Below are 18,575 nucleotides of genomic sequence, written 5' to 3' on the forward strand. Positions count from 1 at the left end.
TTGTCCTAGCGCTCCATATACTGCGTCTATCTCACCTTCCATTTACTATCCCTATTTTGGGCTCGCTTGTGGGAGCTGCTTTGGATCATGCATTAATCATCCTGCGGCTTAAGGACCTGCGGTGATCCATTTCCGGCCACACCTCTCAGCGGTCTCGTGACCCGGATCAGGACGCCACACACGGCCTGTTGCCTGACGTTCATCCCCTCACCTTATGCGATTACCGGGGTTGTGCCGGGTTGCACAACCTTAGAAGGTGAGTGGCCCTTCGGTTGCTTTTCTTCATTGTGCCAACAGGTTGCGTTCATTTGCGCTCCTCTCTCTCTTTTCATGAACTAGTAATTGGATGCTGGGCACGAAAATTAGCCACTTGGCTGGAGCCGATTCTAGAAGGAAAAGCAACTAATTCCTGAAAAAGAACATGGTGAGAATCTGCTATACTCCCTGAATACTCAGGTAGATCATGGCTGCCTGAGACGGCCTTAAAAGACCTTGAGTGATGACATGAGAGACGCTTTATAAGTTACCAGAATAACTCATTGCAAACTAGTACAGAGGGAGCCAGCCATAGAAGATGGGAGCAAGGCTTGGCTCTGCCGCTGGGACAGATGAGTAACAGTTTCAATTCACAAACACCAGAGATCAGGTTGTTTCTATAGAGTTCCTTCACAGGGCATAGTCTATTCCCATACAGTATACCCTTTGAGGAAGCGGGAGAGGTGAAACCCAGGGTCAGACTGAGTACCGTACATTCCACCAAGGATTTTTTTGTTACATGCCTTTGTGAGTGTAATGGCTGTTCTTTGCTAAATAAATGTTTTTATGATCTCACACCATATGGAGCTCTTTTAATTTATAAACAGCGTTACTGCCACAATGGGAAAGAAATTATCAGTGTTGAAACGAGCTCCGAAGTGAACACATTGATTGCAGCGTTTATGTCTGACAACGCATTCAAGTAAAACATCTTGGAAACCACCCGATCTCTAGTGTTTGAGTTGAAACCCGTTCAGACTGTGTACTACTGAGTGCTGAGCAGTGCCTTCATTTTTATTTTTAACTATTATTCATTCACCGTATGGAGGCATTAATGAGTCACTGTATGGTGGCATTTTTTTGTCATTTTATGACAGTCATCTACAGTGGGTACGGAAAGTATTCAGACCCCTTTCAACTTTTCACTCTTTGTTTCATTGCAGCCATTTGGTAAATTCTCAAAAGTTAATTATTTTTTCTCATTAAAGTCCACTCTGCACCCCATCTTGACTGAAAAAAAACAGAAATGGAGAAATTTCTGCAAATTTATTAAAAAAGAAAAACTGAAATATCACATGGTCATAAGTATTCAGCCCCTTTGCTCAGTATTGAGTAGAAGCCCCCTTTTGAGCTAGTACAGCCATGAGTCTTCTTGGGAATGATGCAACAAGTTTTTCACACCTGGATTTGGGGATCCTCGGCCATTCTTCCTTGCAGATCCTCTCCAGTTCTGTCAGGTTGGACAGTGAACGTTGGTGGACGGCCATTTTCAGATCTCTCCAGAGATGCTCAATTGGGTTTAGGTCAGGGCTCTGGCTGGGCCAGTCTAGAATGGTCACAGAGTTGTTCTGAAGCCACTCCTTTGTTATTTTAGCTGTGTGCTTAGGGTCATTGTCTTGTTGGGAGGTGAACCTTCAGCCAAGTCTGAGGTCCAGAGCACTCTGGAAGAGGTTTTCATCCAGGATATCTCTGTACTTGGCCGCATTCATGTTTCCTTCAATTGCAACCAGTCGTCCTGTCCCTGCAGCTGAAAAACACACCCATAGCATGATGCTGCCACCACCATGTTTCACCGTTGGGATTGTATTGGGCAGGTGATGAGCAGTGCCTGGTTTTCTCCACACATACCGCTTAGAATTATCACCAAAAAGCTCTATCTTCATCTCATCAGACCAGAGAATCTTGTTTCTCATAGTCTGGGAGTCCTTCATGTGTTTTTGAGCAAACTCTATGCCGGCTTTCATATGTCTTGCACTGAGGAGAGGTTTCCATCAGGCCACTCTGCCATAAAGGCCCGACTGGCTCCCATCTCCCTACTGCATCTCTGGAGCTCGGCCACAGTGATCTTGGGGTTCTTCTTTACTTCTCTCACCAAGGCTCTTCTCCCATGATTGCTCAGTTTGGCTGGACGGCCAGGTCTAGGAAGACTTCTGGTGGTCCCAAACTTCTTCCATTTAAGGATTATGGCGGCCACTGTGCTCTTAGGAACCTTGAGTAATGCAGAAATTCTTTTGTAACCTTGGCCAGATCTGTGCCTTGCCACAATTCTGTCTCTGAGCTCCTTGGGCAGTTCCTTTGAGCTCATGATTCTCATTTGGTCTGACATGCACTGTGAGCTGTGAGGTCTTATATAGACAGGTATGTGCCTTTCCAAATCGAGTCCTATCAGTTTAATTAAAAACAGCTGGACTCCAATGAAAGAGTAGAACCATCTCAAGGAGGATCACAAGGAAATCGACAGCATGTGACTTAAATATGAGTGTCTGAGCAAAGGGTCTGAATACTTATGACCATGTGTTATTTCAGTTTTTCTTTTTTAATAAATTTGCAAAAATTTCTACATTTCTGTTTTTTTTTCAGTCAAGATGGGGGGCAGAGTGTACTTTAATGAGAAAAAAAATGAACTTTTTAGAATTTACCAAATGGCTCAATGAAACAAAGAGTGAAAAATTTAAAGGGGTCTGTATACTTTCTGTACCCACTGTATATATATAATCGTCTTATCCTGTCTGTCTGTCTGTCTGTCTATCTGTCTGTCTGTCTGTCCTGGAAATCCCGTGTCGCTCATTGGTCCGGCAGCGGCCAATCAGCGCCGCGGGATTTCTGAAAAAAGATGGCGGCCGTTAGCGGCTCATCTGCGGGACAGAGCTCAGCGGCGATGCAGCCGGGAGATGACCGGCACGAGGCGCTCATCTCCCGGCCGGTACCAGCGGAAGGACCTCGACCGCTGGACCCATCTGCGGGACGGAGATGCAGCCGGGAGATGAGCGTCGCGAGGCGCTCATCTCCCGGCCGGTAGCAGCGGAAGGGGATACTTCAGCTGCGAGCGCCCGCTCATGTCCCGGGTTCTCGCAGCGGAAGTACCCGCACAGGCAGCGCCGCTCCCCAGTCCTCACCAAGACGATTCGATGATTGGTCGCGGTCTTCGGACCCGACCAATCACTGATCTTACCGCAAAAGTTAAACACCGCTGTGCTGATTGGTCGCGGACGCCGGGCGCGACCAATCACCGATTTTGGCGCCACATTTAAATAGCGTCCGCGACCAATTGTATGTCAGCGCCGCTCCCCGGTCCTCCCTTCACACCCTAAGCGCATGGATGTCAGCGGCGCTGCCTGTGCGGATACTTCCGCTGCGAGAACCCGGGACATGAGTGGGCGCTCGCAGCAGAAGTATCCCGACCCGCAGCGCCGCTCCCCGGTCCTCCCTTCACACCCTAGCCACTGATGTCCCCACAGTATCCGCATGGTGTTACAAAGGTCCGGACATTTGTGTTAAAAATCGCTGATTGGTCGCAGGCGCTGCCCACGACCAATCACCGATTTGGCCGCCACATTTAAATATCGGCCGCGACCAATCACCGATCTTGGCGCCACATTTAAACACCGCTGTGCTGATTGGTCGCGGACGCTATTTAAATGTTGCGCCCAAATCGGTGATTGGTTGCGGTCTTTGCCCGAGACCAATCACTGATCTTGCAGCAAAAGTTAAACACTACTGTGCTGATTGGTCGCGGACGCTGCCCTCGACCAATCACCGATTTGGGCGCCAAATTTAAATATCGGCCGCGACCAATCACCGATCTTGGCTCTACATTTAAACACCGCTGTACTGATTGGTCGCGGATGCTATTTAAATGTGGCGCCAAAATCGGTGATTGGTCGCGGACGATATTTAAATTTGGCGCCAAAATCGGTGATTGGTCGCGGGCAGCGCCTGCGATCAATCAGCGATTTTTAACACAAATGTCCGGACCTTTGTAACACCATGCGGATACTGTGGGGACATCAGCGGCTAGCGTGTCAAGGGAGGACTGGGGAGCGGCGCTGCGGGTCGGGATACTTCTGCTGCGAGCGCCCGCTCATGTCCCGGCTTCTTGCAGCGGAAGTATCCGCACAGGCAGCGGCGCTCCCCGGTCCTCACCAATACGATTCGCTGATTGGTCGCGCTCTCCGCCCGCGACCAATCAGTGATCTTGGCGCTAAAGTTAAACACCGCTCTGCTGATTGGTCGCGGCCGCTGCCCGCGACCAATCACCGATTTGGGCGCCACATTTAAATAGCGGCCGCGACCAATCACCGATCTTGCCGCCACATTTAAACACTGCTGTGCTGATTGGTCGCGGACTCCAGACGCGGCCAATCAGCGAGATTGGCGCCAAATTTAAACGCCGCTCTGCTGACTGGTCGCAGCCGGCCACCGCGACCAATCAGCGAGATTGCCGCAAAATTTAAAGAACGCTCTGCTGATTGGTCGCGGACGGCAGCCGGGACCAATCAGCGAGATTGGCGCCAAATTTAAACAATGCTCTGCTGATTGGTTGCGGCCGCCAGCTGACCGCGACCAATCAGTGAGATTGGCGCCTAATTTAAACAGCGCTATGATCTCCCGACGGCAAGTGTGAACGGAGGACCGAGGAGCGGCGGCGCCGGTCGGGATGCTTCTGCTGCGATCAGCCGCTCATCTCCCAGCTGCTCGCAGCGGAAGTACCCGCACAGGCAGCGCCACTCCCTGGTCCTCACTAATACGACGCTGATTGGTTGCGGCCGCCGGCCCAGACCAATCATCGATATGGGTGGCAAATTTAAACCCCGCTCTGCTGACTGGTCGCAGTGGCCGGCCCCGACCAATCAGCGATTTTGGTGGCAAATTGAAACACCGCTCTGCTGATTGGTCGCTACCGCCAGCCGCGACCAATCAGCGATTTTGGCGCAAAATTTAAACAACGCTCTGCTGATTGGTCGCGGACAGCAGACGCGACCAATCAGCGAGATTGGCGCCAAATTTAAACAATGCTATGCTAATTGGTCGCAGTCGCCGGCCATGAACAATCAGCAGTATTGGCGCAAAATTTAAACCCCGCTCTGTTGATTGGTCGCGACCGCCGGGCGTGACCAATCAGCGATTTTGGCGCCAAATGTAAACCCCGCTCTGCTGATTGGTCGCGGTGGCCTGCCGCGACCAATCAGCAATTTTAGTGCCAAATTTAAACAACGCTCTGCTGATTGGTCGTGGTCGCCGGCCGCGACCAATCAGCAGTATTGGCGCCAAATTTAAACCTCGTTCTGCTGATTAGTCGCAACCACCGGCGGTGACCAATCAGCGATATTGGCGCCAAATTTAAACACCGCTTCGCTGATTGGTCGCGGTGGCCGGCCGCGACCAATCAGCTATATTGGCGCCATATTTAAACACCGCTCTGCTCATTGGTCGCGGTTACCGGTCACGAATAACCAGCATTATTGGCGACAAATTTAAATACCGCTCTGCTGATTGGTCGCGGCCGTGACCAATCACCATTATTGCCGCCAAATTTAAACCCCGCTCTGCTGATAAGTCGCGACCGCCGACCGTAACCAATCAGCGATTTTGGCGCCAAATGTAAACACCGCTCTGCTGCTTGCGCCCGGTCGGCTGCATACCTATTCTAGAATACCCGATGCGTTAGAATCGGGCCACCATCTAGTTAAATATAAAGACATATTATTCAATCATTGTATGGCAGTATTATTGAGATATCATTTGAGTTTGGAGAAATGATTACAATATTATTGAGTCACTGTATGGTGTTATTTTTCTGTTATTGTAAAGCAGCATTATCTAGTTATCGTATGGCAGCATTATTCAATAACTATATGGTTGTATTTTTTTGCTTTTTGTATGAGGATTATTTACTTTATGGTAGTATTATTTAGTCATAGTATGTTGTTATTAGTCAACCATTGTATGGAGATATTTTTCCTGGCATAGTATGGTGGTATGATTTAGCCATAGCATGGCGGTATTAGTTAATCATTGTATGGTGGCAATATTCAGTCATTAAATTTAGGTATTTTTTCAATCTTGGAGATATTATTTAATCTTTCCATAGGGGTATTATTTAGTTGCTGCTCATAAAAATGATTTAGTCATTATATGGAGGCATTTTGATGCAGTACATAGTGGTATTATCCAGGCACTGTGAAGCAGCATTATTCATTCCATTTATGGTGATATTATTAAGCTATTGTATGTTGGAATTATTCAATCATTAAATTACTATCTGGCCCTATTATTTAGTCAAGGTATAGTAATATTATTACATCTAAACTGAGATTTTATTCAGGTACTCTCTAGGGTATTATTCAGTCTGTGTATGGAGGTGTTATTTAGTCACTGTATAGTGGTATTGGATCGCTATATGGAAGTTTTATTTAGTCATTATATATTGATATTATTCAGTCACTATATAAGGGTATTATTCATTCTTTGTATGGAGGTTTTATTTATTCACTATATAAGGGTATTATTCATTCTTTGTATGGATGTTTTATTTATTCACTATATAAGGGTATTATTCATTCTTTATATGGAGGTTTTATTTATTCACTATATAAGGATATTATTCAGTCTTTGTATGGAGGTTTTATTTATTCACTATATAAGGATATTATTCAGTCTATGTATGGAGGTTTTATTTATTCACTATATAAGGATATTATTCAGTCTTTGTATGGAGGTTTTATTTATTCACTATATAAGGATATTATTCAGTCTTTGTATGGAGGTTTTATTTATTCACTATATAAGGATATTATTCATTCTTTATATGGAGGTTTTATTTATTCACTATATAAGGGTATTATTCATTCTTTGTATGGAGGTTTTATTTATTCACTATATAAGGGTATTATTCATTCTTTATATGGAGATTTTATTTATTCACTATATAAGGGTATTATTCATTCTTTATATGGAGGTTTTTGTTTATTCACTACATAAGGGTATTATTCATTCTATGTATGGAGGTTTTATTTATTCACTATATAAGGGTACTATTCATTCTATGTATGGAGGTTTTATTTATTCACTATATAAGGGTATTATTCATTCTATGTATGGAGGTTTTATTTATTCATTATATAAGGAGGAGTTATTCACTCACTTTATGAGAACATTAATAAATCACCATGCTGCTGTAATATTTACGCACTGTATGGCGGTAATAATCACTGCACATAGGTAAATGCTCTTATATTTGTAGGTAACACAGTTTTAAGTAGAGAAAAAAGAAATGACATATACTCACTAATATAAAAATTTCGTCCACCACCAACAGCACCGGAATTACAGGCGATTCACGTCTATTTCAAACTGGTTCCTTCCAAAACTAATTTCAATGATGCCATAAAAAGCCACGGTGAAACCTGGGAATGCAGCACAGAGGATTTTAGATTACTCAGTATTCACTGAGTCAATCCATTTCATGATAGTGACATAAATGACTTTATTCTACAATTTCAGCAGTAAATCAGTCACAACTGAGATCCTTAGTCCATTTCTTGTACCGGAGCGACCAATTCTGCCTTCACCTCAATCCCAACTAAAGTGATTTAGACGAGAAAATCTAAAACTCCGGACACCCGGATGGAGTAGATTAGTCGTCGATTGACTCTGACAGGAAGCAACATGAAATACAAAGTAATTCCCATGTTGGGAAACTGAACTAGATTGTTTCTTCAGAAGTCTCTTTAGGTTCTTCTTGTTTTCTATCTCCTCCATTTACCCAGGACAAGCTCTAATAATGGCGCTGCCCGTGCTGAGAGGTGAAAATATTGGACGACGGATAAAGATCGGAAAAATAATTAGTGACGTTACCTGAAGAAAGAAAACAAACTCAGGACGACATGTTGGGTCAGGTTGGGGTTTGGTTATGGAAGGTCTCCTGGAGATCCCATCACTGAACACAATATTCCCTGACAGTAGGAAATATTCAGTCTAACGGGAATGTATCTTCTGTTATCTGATTCTCATCGCCGAAGAATCAAGGAAACAAAATGTAACATTCACATGGAAATTCATAGAGAAGTGTGAAAACCAGGAGAAAACACAACGCTCAGAAACACAACGTACAGTATATCAACAGGACACAAGACTCAAACACTACCCCATATATACAGGAGACGCCCAGGTTATACCAGCTGTACATATATAATTATATAGAGGAGATGCCCAGGTTATACCAGCTGTACATGTATAATTATATACAAGAGATGCCCAGGTTATATCAGCTGTACTGTATATAATTATATACAGGAGATGTCCAGGTTATACCAGCTGTACATATATAATTATATCATGAGATGCCCAGGTTATACCAGCTGTACATATATAATTATATACAGGAGATACCCAGGTTATATCAGCTGTACATATATAATTATATAGAGGAGATGCCCAGGTTATATCAGCTGTACTGTATATAATTATATACAGGAGACGCCCAGGTTATACCAGCTGTACATATATAATTATATAGAGGAGATGCCCAGGTTATACCAGCTGTACATGTATAATTATATACAAGAGATGCCCAGGTTATATCAGCTGTACTGTATATAATTATATACAGGAGATGTCCAGGTTATACCAGCTGTACATATATAATTATATACAGGAGATACCCAGGTTATATCAGCTGTACATATATAATTATATAGAGGAGATGCCCAGGTTATACCAGCTGTACATATATAATTATATACAGGAGATGCACAGGTTATATCAGCTGTACATATATAATTATATAGAGGAGATGCCCAGGTTATACCAGCTGTACATATATAATTATATACAGGAGATGCCCAGGTTATACCAGCTGTACATATATAATTATATAGAGGAGATGCCCAGGTTATACCAGCTGTACATATATAATTATATACAGGAGATGCCCAGGTTATATCAGCTGTACATATATAATTATATACAGGAGACGCCCAGGTTATACCAGCTGTACATATATAATTATATACAGGAGATGCCCAGGTTATACCAGCTGTACATATATAATTATATAGAGGAGATGCCCAGGTTATATCAGCTGTACATATATAATTATATACAGGAGATGCCCAGGTAATATCAGCTGTACATATATAATTATATACAGGAGATGCCTGGCTTATGCCGCCAGTACATATATAATTATATACAGGAGATGCCCGGGTTATACCGGCTGTACCTATATAATTATATACAGGATATGCCCGGGTTTTACCAGCTGTACATATATAATTATATACAGGAGATGCCCAGGTTATACCAGCTGTACATATATAATTATATACAGCAGATACCCAGGTTATACCAGCTGTACATATATAATTATATACAGGAGATGCCCAGGTTATACCGGCTGGACACATATAATTATATACAGGAGATGCCCAGGTTATACCAGCTATACATATATAATTATATACAGGAGATGACCAGGTTATACCAGCTGTACATATATAATTATATACAGGAGATTTCCAGGTTATACCAGCTGTACATATATAATTATATACAGGAGATGCCCAGGCTATACCATCTGTACATATATAATTATATGCAGGAGATGCCCAGGTTATACCAGCTGTACATATATAATTATATACAAGAGATGCCCAGGTTATACCAGCTGTACATATATAATTATATTCAGGATATTCCCAGGTTATACCATCTGTACATATATAATTATATACAGGAGATGTCCAGGTTATACCAGCTGTACATATATAATTATATACAGGAGATGTCCAGGTTATATCAGCTGTACATATATAATTATATACAGGAGATGCCCAGGTTATACCAGCTGTACATATATAATTATATACAGGAGATGCCCAGGCTATACCATCTGTACATATATAATTATATGCAGGAGATGCCCAGGTTATACCAGCTGTACATATATAATTATATACAAGAGATGCCCAGGTTATACCAGCTGTACATATATAATTATATTCAGGATATTCCCAGGTTATACCATCTGTACATATATAATTATATACAGGAGATGTCCAGGTTATACCAGCTGTACATATATAATTATATACAGGAGATGTCCAGGTTATATCAGCTGTACATATATAATTATATACAGGAGATGCCCAGGTTATACCAGCTGTACATATATAATTATATACAGGAGATGTCCAGGTTATATCAGCTGTACATATATAATTATATACAGGAGGAGATGTACAGGTTATACCAGCTGTACATATATAATTATATACAGGAGATGCCCAGGTTATACCAGCTGTACATATATAATTATATACAGGAGATGTCCAGGTTATATCAGCTGTACATATATAATTATATACAGGAGATGCCCAGGTTATACCAGCTGTACATATATAATTATATACAGGAGATGCCCAGGTTATACCGGCTGGACACATATAATTATATACAGGAGATGCCCAGGTTATACCAGCTGTAAATATATAATTATATACAGGAGATTTCCAGGTTATACCAGCTGTACATATATAATTATATACAGGAGATGCCCAGGTTATACCATCTGTACATATATAATTATATACAGGAGATGCCCAGGTTATACCAGCTGTACATATATAATTATATTCAGGATATTCCCAGGTTATACCATCTGTACATATATAATTATATACAGGAGATGTCCAGGTTATACCAGCTGTACATATATAATTATATACAGGAGATGTCCAGGTTATATCAGGTGTACATATATAATTATATACAGGAGATGCCCAGGTTATACCAGCTGTACATATATAATTATATACAGGAGATGTCCAGGTTATATCAGCTGTACATATATAATTATATACAGGAGGAGATGTCCAGGTTATACCAGCTGTACATATATAATTATATACAGGAGATGCCCAGGTTATACCAGCTGTACATATATAATTATATACAGGAGATGTCCAGGTTATATCAGCTGTACATATATAATTATATACAGGAGATGCCCAGGTTATACCAGCTGTACATATATAATTATATACAGGAGATGCCCAGGTTATACCAGCTGTACATATATAATTATATACAGGAGATGTACAGGTTATATCAGCTGTACATATATAATTATATACAGGAGATGCCCAGGTTATACCAGCTGTACATATATAATTATATACAGGAGATGCCCAGGTTATACCGGCTGGACACATGTAATTATATACAGGAGATGCCCAGGTTATACCAGCTGTAAATATATAATTATATACAGGAGATTTCCAGGTTATACCAGCTGTACATATATAATTATATACAGGAGATGCCCAGGTTATACCATCTGTACATATATAATTATATACAGGAGATGCCCAGGTTATACCAGCTGTACATATATAATTATATTCAGGATATTCCCAGGTTATACCATCTGTACATATATAATTATATACAGGAGATGTCCAGGTTATACCAGCTGTACATATATAATTATATACAGGAGATGTCCAGGTTATATCAGGTGTACATATGTAATTATATACAGGAGATGCCCAGGTTATACCAGCTGTACATATATAATTATATACAGGAGATGTCCAGGTTATATCAGCTGTACATATATAATTATATACAGGAGGAGATGTCCAGGTTATACCAGCTGTACATATATAATTATATACAGGAGATGCCCAGGTTATACCAGCTGTACATATATAATTATATACAGGAGATGTCCAGGTTATATCAGCTGTACATATATAATTATATACAGGAGATGCCCAGGTTATACCAGCTGTACATATATAATTATATAGAGGAGATGCCCAGGTTATACCGGCTGGACACATATAATTATATACAGGAGATGCCCAGGTTATACCAGCTGTAAATATATAATTATATACAGGAGACGCCCAGGTTATACCAGCTGTATGTATATAATTATGTACAGGAGATGCCCAGGTTATACCAGCTGTACATATATAATTATATACAGGAGATGCCCAGGTTATACCAGCTGTACTTATATAATTATATACAGGAGATGCCCAGGTTATACCAGCTGTACATATATAATTATATACAGGAGATGCCCAGGTTATACCAGCTGTACATATATAATTATATACAGGAGATGCCCAGGTTATACCAGCTGTACATATATAATTTTATACAGGAGATGCCCATGTTATACCAGCTGTACCTATATACTTATATACAGGAGATGCCCAGGTTATACCAGCTGTACATATATAATTATATACAGGAGATGCCCAGGTTATACCAGCTGTACATATATAAATATATACAAAAGATGTCCAGGTTATACCGGCTGTACATATATAATTATATATAGGAGATACCCAGGTTATACCGGTTGTGCATATATAATTATATACAGTGGATACCCAGGTTATACCAGCTGTACATATATAATTATATACAGGAGATGCCCAGGTTATACCGGCTGCACATATATAATTATATACAGGAGATACCCAGGTTATACCAGCTGTACATATATAATTATATACAGGAGACGCCCAGGTTATACCAGCTGGACACATATAATTATATACAGGAGATACCCAGGTTATACCAGCAGTACATATATAATTATATACAGGAGATGCCCAGGTTATACCGGCTGCACATATATAATTATATACAGGAGATGCCCAGGTTATACCAGCTGTACATATATAATTATATACAGGAGATGTCCAGGTTATACCAGCTATACATATATAATTATATACAGGAGATGCCCAGGTTATACCGGCTGCACATATATAATTATATACAGGAGATGCCCAGGTTATACCGGCTGTACATATATAATTATATACAGGAGATGCCCAGGTTATACCAGCTGTACATATATAATTATATACAGGAGATGCCCAGGTTATACCAGCTGCACATATATAATTATATACAGGAGATGCCCAGGTTATACAAGCTGTACATATATAATTATATACAGGAGACGCCCAGGTTATACCAGCTGGACACATATAATTATATACAGGAGATACCCAGGTTATACCAGCAGTACATATATAATTATATACAGGAGATGCCCAGGTTATACCGGCTGCACATATATAATTATATACAGGAGACGCCCAGGTTATACCAGCTGGACACATATAATTATATACAGGAGATACCCAGGTTATACCAGCTGTACATATATAATTATATACAGGAGATGCCCAGGTTATACCGGCTGCACATATATAATTATATACAGGAGATGCCCAGGTTATACCAGCTGTACATATATAATTATATACAGGAGATGTCCAGGTTATACCAGCTATACATATATAATTATATACAGGAGATGCCCAGGTTATACCGGCTGCACATATATAATTATATACAGGAGATGCCCAGGCTATACCGGCTGTACATATATAATTATATACAGGAGATGCCCAGGTTATACCAGCTGTACATATATAATTATATACAGGAGATGCCCAGGTTATACCAGCTGCACATATATAATTATATACAGGAGATGCCCAGGTTATACAAGCTGTACATATATAATTATATACAGGAGACGCCCAGGTTATACCAGCTGGACACATATAATTATATACAGGAGATACCCAGGTTATACCAGCAGTACATATATAATTATATACAGGAGATGCCCAGGTTATACCGGCTGCACATATATAATTATATACAGGAGATGCCCAGGTTATACCAGCTGTACATATATAATTATATACTGGAGATACCCAGGTTATACCAGCACGATCTCTGTCACCGTATACCAGAAGATACACACGTTCTTCAGCTTGTCTATACTTCTCTATCTCTGCTCTGTGCAGCCCCTGATATTAGTCCTGTCCTGGGCTTGTATCTACGTTGACCTGTTGGATAATCTTCCTCTCGTCTTTCCTTACATGCCATCTCCATTGAAGTGAAGTCATATTGAAGTTACATTATTTTCTTCAAGTTTCCTGAAATCTTTGCCGTTGATTCTCGATTTGCCCTGAAATACAATAATATTTTGATAACATGAGAAGTAACCAGGGAAATCTTTTCTGAGCGCGTCTTCATTTCTGAGCGCGTTCTGAGCCAATGTTCTTGCCCAGTGGCCATGGACAACCTCCGAGAAAGCGGATTTCACTCACATCTCAGCTTTGTGAACAGCGCACATTGATACTTTTCCTTTTTCCTGTTTTGTGCCTGAAGTGTCGTCAAGTCTTTATAGCATCTGGACCCTCTCCAGCCGGCGAGGAGCGGCGGCGGTGCCAATCACAGGAGCAACTTCTCTAGTGGATACAGACTGATGGAGACAGACATTGTAACAAAGTTTCCACACTTTCATTTTTCTCAGTTGTTACAGTGTTGAACAGAAGAAGTTCACTTACAAAACTTTTTAACAAAAAACTTGGTCGTGATTGTTAGTGATTAAGTGGTGCAAATTCAAGCCCGGAGGACGAACCCACTTTGGCACTATTGGATTTGGCTTGTGGCTAATCAAAGGGGCAGAGGTGCATTTATCCTGAAGGTCCCTACTAGGTCAGGTCCTTGAATTAGTTTCCAATGGCAAATGCTTATTTACCTAATAATAAAAATAAGGATATTTAAGCCCCACTTCGTAATTGTCCCTAAAACACACAGCAACAGCCACTTTTGGGTGGCAGATACCGAAACCCACCCAGTTTGCAATTCAATTTGTGGGATTTTCAAGGCACAAGATGAAAAGTATGGAAACGTTGGCAACTTATTGATGATAACTGGGAAAATCTGAGGTCAGGGCTCTGTACAGGGGAGTGATCCAAAGACACAAAACTGTGCAAGACAGATGGAAAGTAATAAAAAGTAACATCATCAAAAATGCACAAGAACCCCAGGAACATCCCCATTCCACAACTATTTTTTCTCGCCCCACCCAATTACCCAAGCTCTCTGGTATTTAAAGGGGAACTCTGGAAGCAGCAGGATCAGACTGGAGTAGAAATCTTTTTGTAATTAGTTACATATCTTTCATTCAATTTTTGTTTTTCTTTGGGGTCACAAATGTCATAAACTGAAGTCTGTTCATTCCCATACAGTCCCCTCTCTTCTTCTCCCCCACACTCTTTTCTACACCCAGTAGTACAGACCACCTCTAGGACTAGTAGAGGCAGAACTTTCAGTTCATGGAGCCACATGAAAAATCTGCAGACGAATGCCAGAACTTTCACACTTATTTTTAGTATTGCTTTACTTTTATAGGTAAGAGAGAACTTATAACACGTCCTCAGGCTTTACGCTCTGAATGTGACAGTCCCCTGCACCCTCTATAGCTTATAACTGGGAGTCAGACGCCATATGAAAAAGTGCATTAGGACACTTAAAGGAACCTGTCTGCTCGTTTTTACATATGAATGTAATGCTATGGCTTCATATGTGCGTGTCCCCTAATAACAATGATGCCTTTTTTGTTGTGACATTTTTTGTCAGTCATTATGTTACACACCTGTCCTGGGTATCCCGGGCTCTGTTTCCTTCTCCTGGGTCCGCTGCCCTCTGCTTCCTTCCCCTGGTTCTGCTGCCTTCTGTTTACTTCCTCTTGGTCGCTGCCCTCTGCTTCCTTCCCCTGGTTCCGCTGCCCTCTGCTTCTTTCTCCTGGTTCTGCTGCCCTCTGCTTTCTTCCCCTGGGTCCGCTGCCCTCTGCTTTCTTCCCCTGGGTCTGCTGTCCTCTGCTTCCTTCCCCTGGATCCGCTGCCCTCTGCTTCCTTCCCCGAGGTCCACTGCCCTCTGCTTCCTTCTTCTGGGTCCGCTGCCCTCTGCTTCCTTCCCCAGGGTCCACTGTTCTCTGCTTCCTTCCCCTGTGTCTGCTTCCCTCTGCTTCCTTCCCATGGGTCTGCTGCCCTCTGCTTCCTTCCCCTGGGTCCGCTGCCCTCTGCTTCCTTCCCCTGGGTCTGCTGTCCTTTGCTTCCTTCCCCTGGGTCCGGTGCCCTCTGCTTTCTTTCCCTGGGTTCGCTGCCCTCTGCTTCCTTCTCCTGGGTCCGCTGTCCTCTGCTTCCTTCCCCTGGGTCCACTGCCCTCTGTTCCTTCCCCTGGGTCTGCTGTCCACTGCTTCGTTCCTCTGGGTCTGCTGCCCTCTGCTTCCTTCCCCTGGGTCCGCTGCCCTCTACTTCCTTCCCCTGGGTCCGCTGCCCTCTGCTTCCTTCTCCTGGGTCCGCTGCCCTCTGCTTCCTTCCCCTGGGTTGGCTGTCCTCTGCTTCCTTCCCCTGGGTCCACTGCCCTCTGTTCTTTCCCCTGTGTCCGCTGTCCTCTGCTTCCTTCCTCTGGGTCCGCTGCCCTCTGCTTCCTTCCCCTGGGTCCGCTACCCTCTGCTTCCTTCCCCTGGATTGGCTGCCCTCTGCTTCCTTCCCCTGCATTGGCTGCCCTCTGCTGTGCTCCACGCAAATTGCCTGGAATGGATCAATGACATCATCTTCTTAATCCTCTTTAAGGCCCATGTACACACACACCTGTGTTTTGGGATTGAGACTGTAGTCCAATGTTTGCTGTGCGCCACCATCAGTGCTTTTTGTGTTTGTGCTTCTATTCGGTGACGTAACTTGAAGCTTATGGGCCCCAATGCAAAAGATTCAATGGGGCCTCCAATTATTGCAAATCTTTAATAGAATTGGTCTTTTCATGTAGGCCAAAGGGATTTTTTGGGCCCCTTAGGCTCCAGGGCCCAGGTACGATTGCAACCCCTGCACCTATTGTAATTACGCCCCTACTTGTATTCATCCCTGCTGGGTTCCACTCAATCCGTCCTGCTGCTCCTGAGATTCTGATATGTGCCAAGTTCTCGCTGCCATTTGCAGATCAGACTGGACGTGCATCAAGGGCGTGTCAGTGCATGTGGACTGCAGTTTTTCATGTGCACGAACACACCCCCAATGCACTTCCAATCTGATTTGCATACGGTTTCTACTCTAGATTTCTCATGTTTGGCTCCTTCACAGCTTTACCACTAATGTCATAGGTTTTCTTCAGAGTTGAGTGAACTCCCAACATTAGAATTGGGCAAATTCACTCAACTGGGGGTGAAAATTCAATTCGCAGCAAATAAATGTGGTGAGAATCAAATCTGACCGGAAGGGGTGAAAAAAAACCCCTACAGGCCTGTCCTCGTCACTCTCCATACATTCTGCTGCCACCACCATCCAGTTTTCCGATCAGCTCCTCTGCTGTCTTCTGTCTCCTTCTGTGTCCGCGCCTCTGGAGCTGCCATTCCTCAGCAGACCCCACACTGACAGATGGGGTATGACGTAAATCATTGATATCAATCATGTTGCCCCACATGATGTTGTAAGGAGAAGAGAAGAACGGGCAGCTCCAGTGGCCCCTTGTGCCAATCACAGGAAGAGGCAACGTGTGAACCCCATGTGAATGGAGCCATAGTGATGGAAGCAGCAGGAGTTGTTCATAGACAACAAATGTCACGATTGTTCACAAGCGAGACCCTCTCTCCAGTGCATTTAAAGGGGGATTTGCCTTTGCATTAAGTTGTCTTTGCAGAATTTTTATTCATCCAACTTCTATAGAAATTTCCTTTGGCATTCCTCGATGGCGTTCTTAAGGAGCCCCTTCCTGTAGGCAGCGGACTGCATATCCTGCACACAGGGCTATCTCGTGAAAAATCCAATATCCGGGAAGGATTAAGGAAAAAAAACAAACTATTTTTCTAATCTGGTTTGGGATGTGCACATTCAGCTGTGTGGTAATGAGATTGGTCTGTAGGACGGGAGGATAAGACTGAAGAGCTGCGGGCACAAAAATTATATAAAAATGCCAGTAACATGGAAGAGCAGCCTCAGCAGAGAGACCCCCAGAAGTGCAATCTACTGTAAGTTCTCTGTTATTTCCATTAAGTTAGTAACTGAATGTAAGCTATTATTCCCTGTATTCAGTTATGCCAGCTTGAGGAAGGATGGACAATAATATTTATTAATGAGATGATTGATAGGGAACAAAAAATTATTTCTGCCCCCCCCCCCCACAATACAGTATTATTTTGTATCTCCAGAGCTGAGACCCTTATTTCTAATGTGTGAAATGCATTAAAAAGATGATAAACTCCTCCCTGCCGAAGTCTCACACTGCTCAGTACAAGCTGCGGCTGTCAATCAGGCTTATGGGTGGGCAGAGTGTGAGTTTAGCTCTTGAATATGATGGACTCATAATTCTTTAGGCGGACTCATAAAATGTTCATTTTAATATCGAGATTAGAAAGTCATGGATTTTCACAATAAGTACACCAGTCTCATCAAGTTAAAGAGATCTGTTTAATGATTCATGCAGTTTGTCATGTGAAATCTGATGTCAGATCTTGGAATCATTGTAATTTAAGGGAAAAAGAAGTTTATATCTGAGGTTATGTAGGGCCAGTCATAGGCAAAAGTCAGACTTTGCCCTCGGCCAGATATCTGTGTTTCATGTACGTGTTCATTCCGTGTTTTTCACAGATATAACTTTTACCCACTTTAATCTATGAGTCGGTTCAGATGTCCTAAATGTCTCAAACT

General features: G+C 42.4%; 1 long non-coding RNA gene across 1 annotated transcript in view; it reads right to left on the reverse strand.

Annotated features, from left to right (window-relative positions):
- LOC141271175 (uncharacterized) overlaps positions 1 to 14,298 on the reverse strand; it is a 117,780-nt gene extending 103,482 nt beyond the window's left edge. The window contains exons 1-4 of the long non-coding RNA XR_012321854.1: positions 14,193 to 14,298; positions 13,962 to 14,050; positions 7,325 to 7,442; positions 212 to 386 (exon numbers count right to left, since the gene is read on the reverse strand). This is a non-coding gene — a long non-coding RNA (uncharacterized lncRNA). The remainder of the gene's footprint in view (positions 1 to 211; positions 387 to 7,324; positions 7,443 to 13,961; positions 14,051 to 14,192) is intronic.
- Positions 14,299 to 18,575: the final 4,277 nt, after the last annotated feature.

This window comes from Phyllobates terribilis, unplaced genomic scaffold (assembly GCF_046119375.1).
Source record: "Phyllobates terribilis strain yellow unplaced genomic scaffold, ASM4611937v1 Scaffold_5__5_contigs__length_657084704, whole genome shotgun sequence".
NCBI lineage: Eukaryota > Metazoa > Chordata > Amphibia > Anura > Dendrobatidae > Phyllobates > Phyllobates terribilis.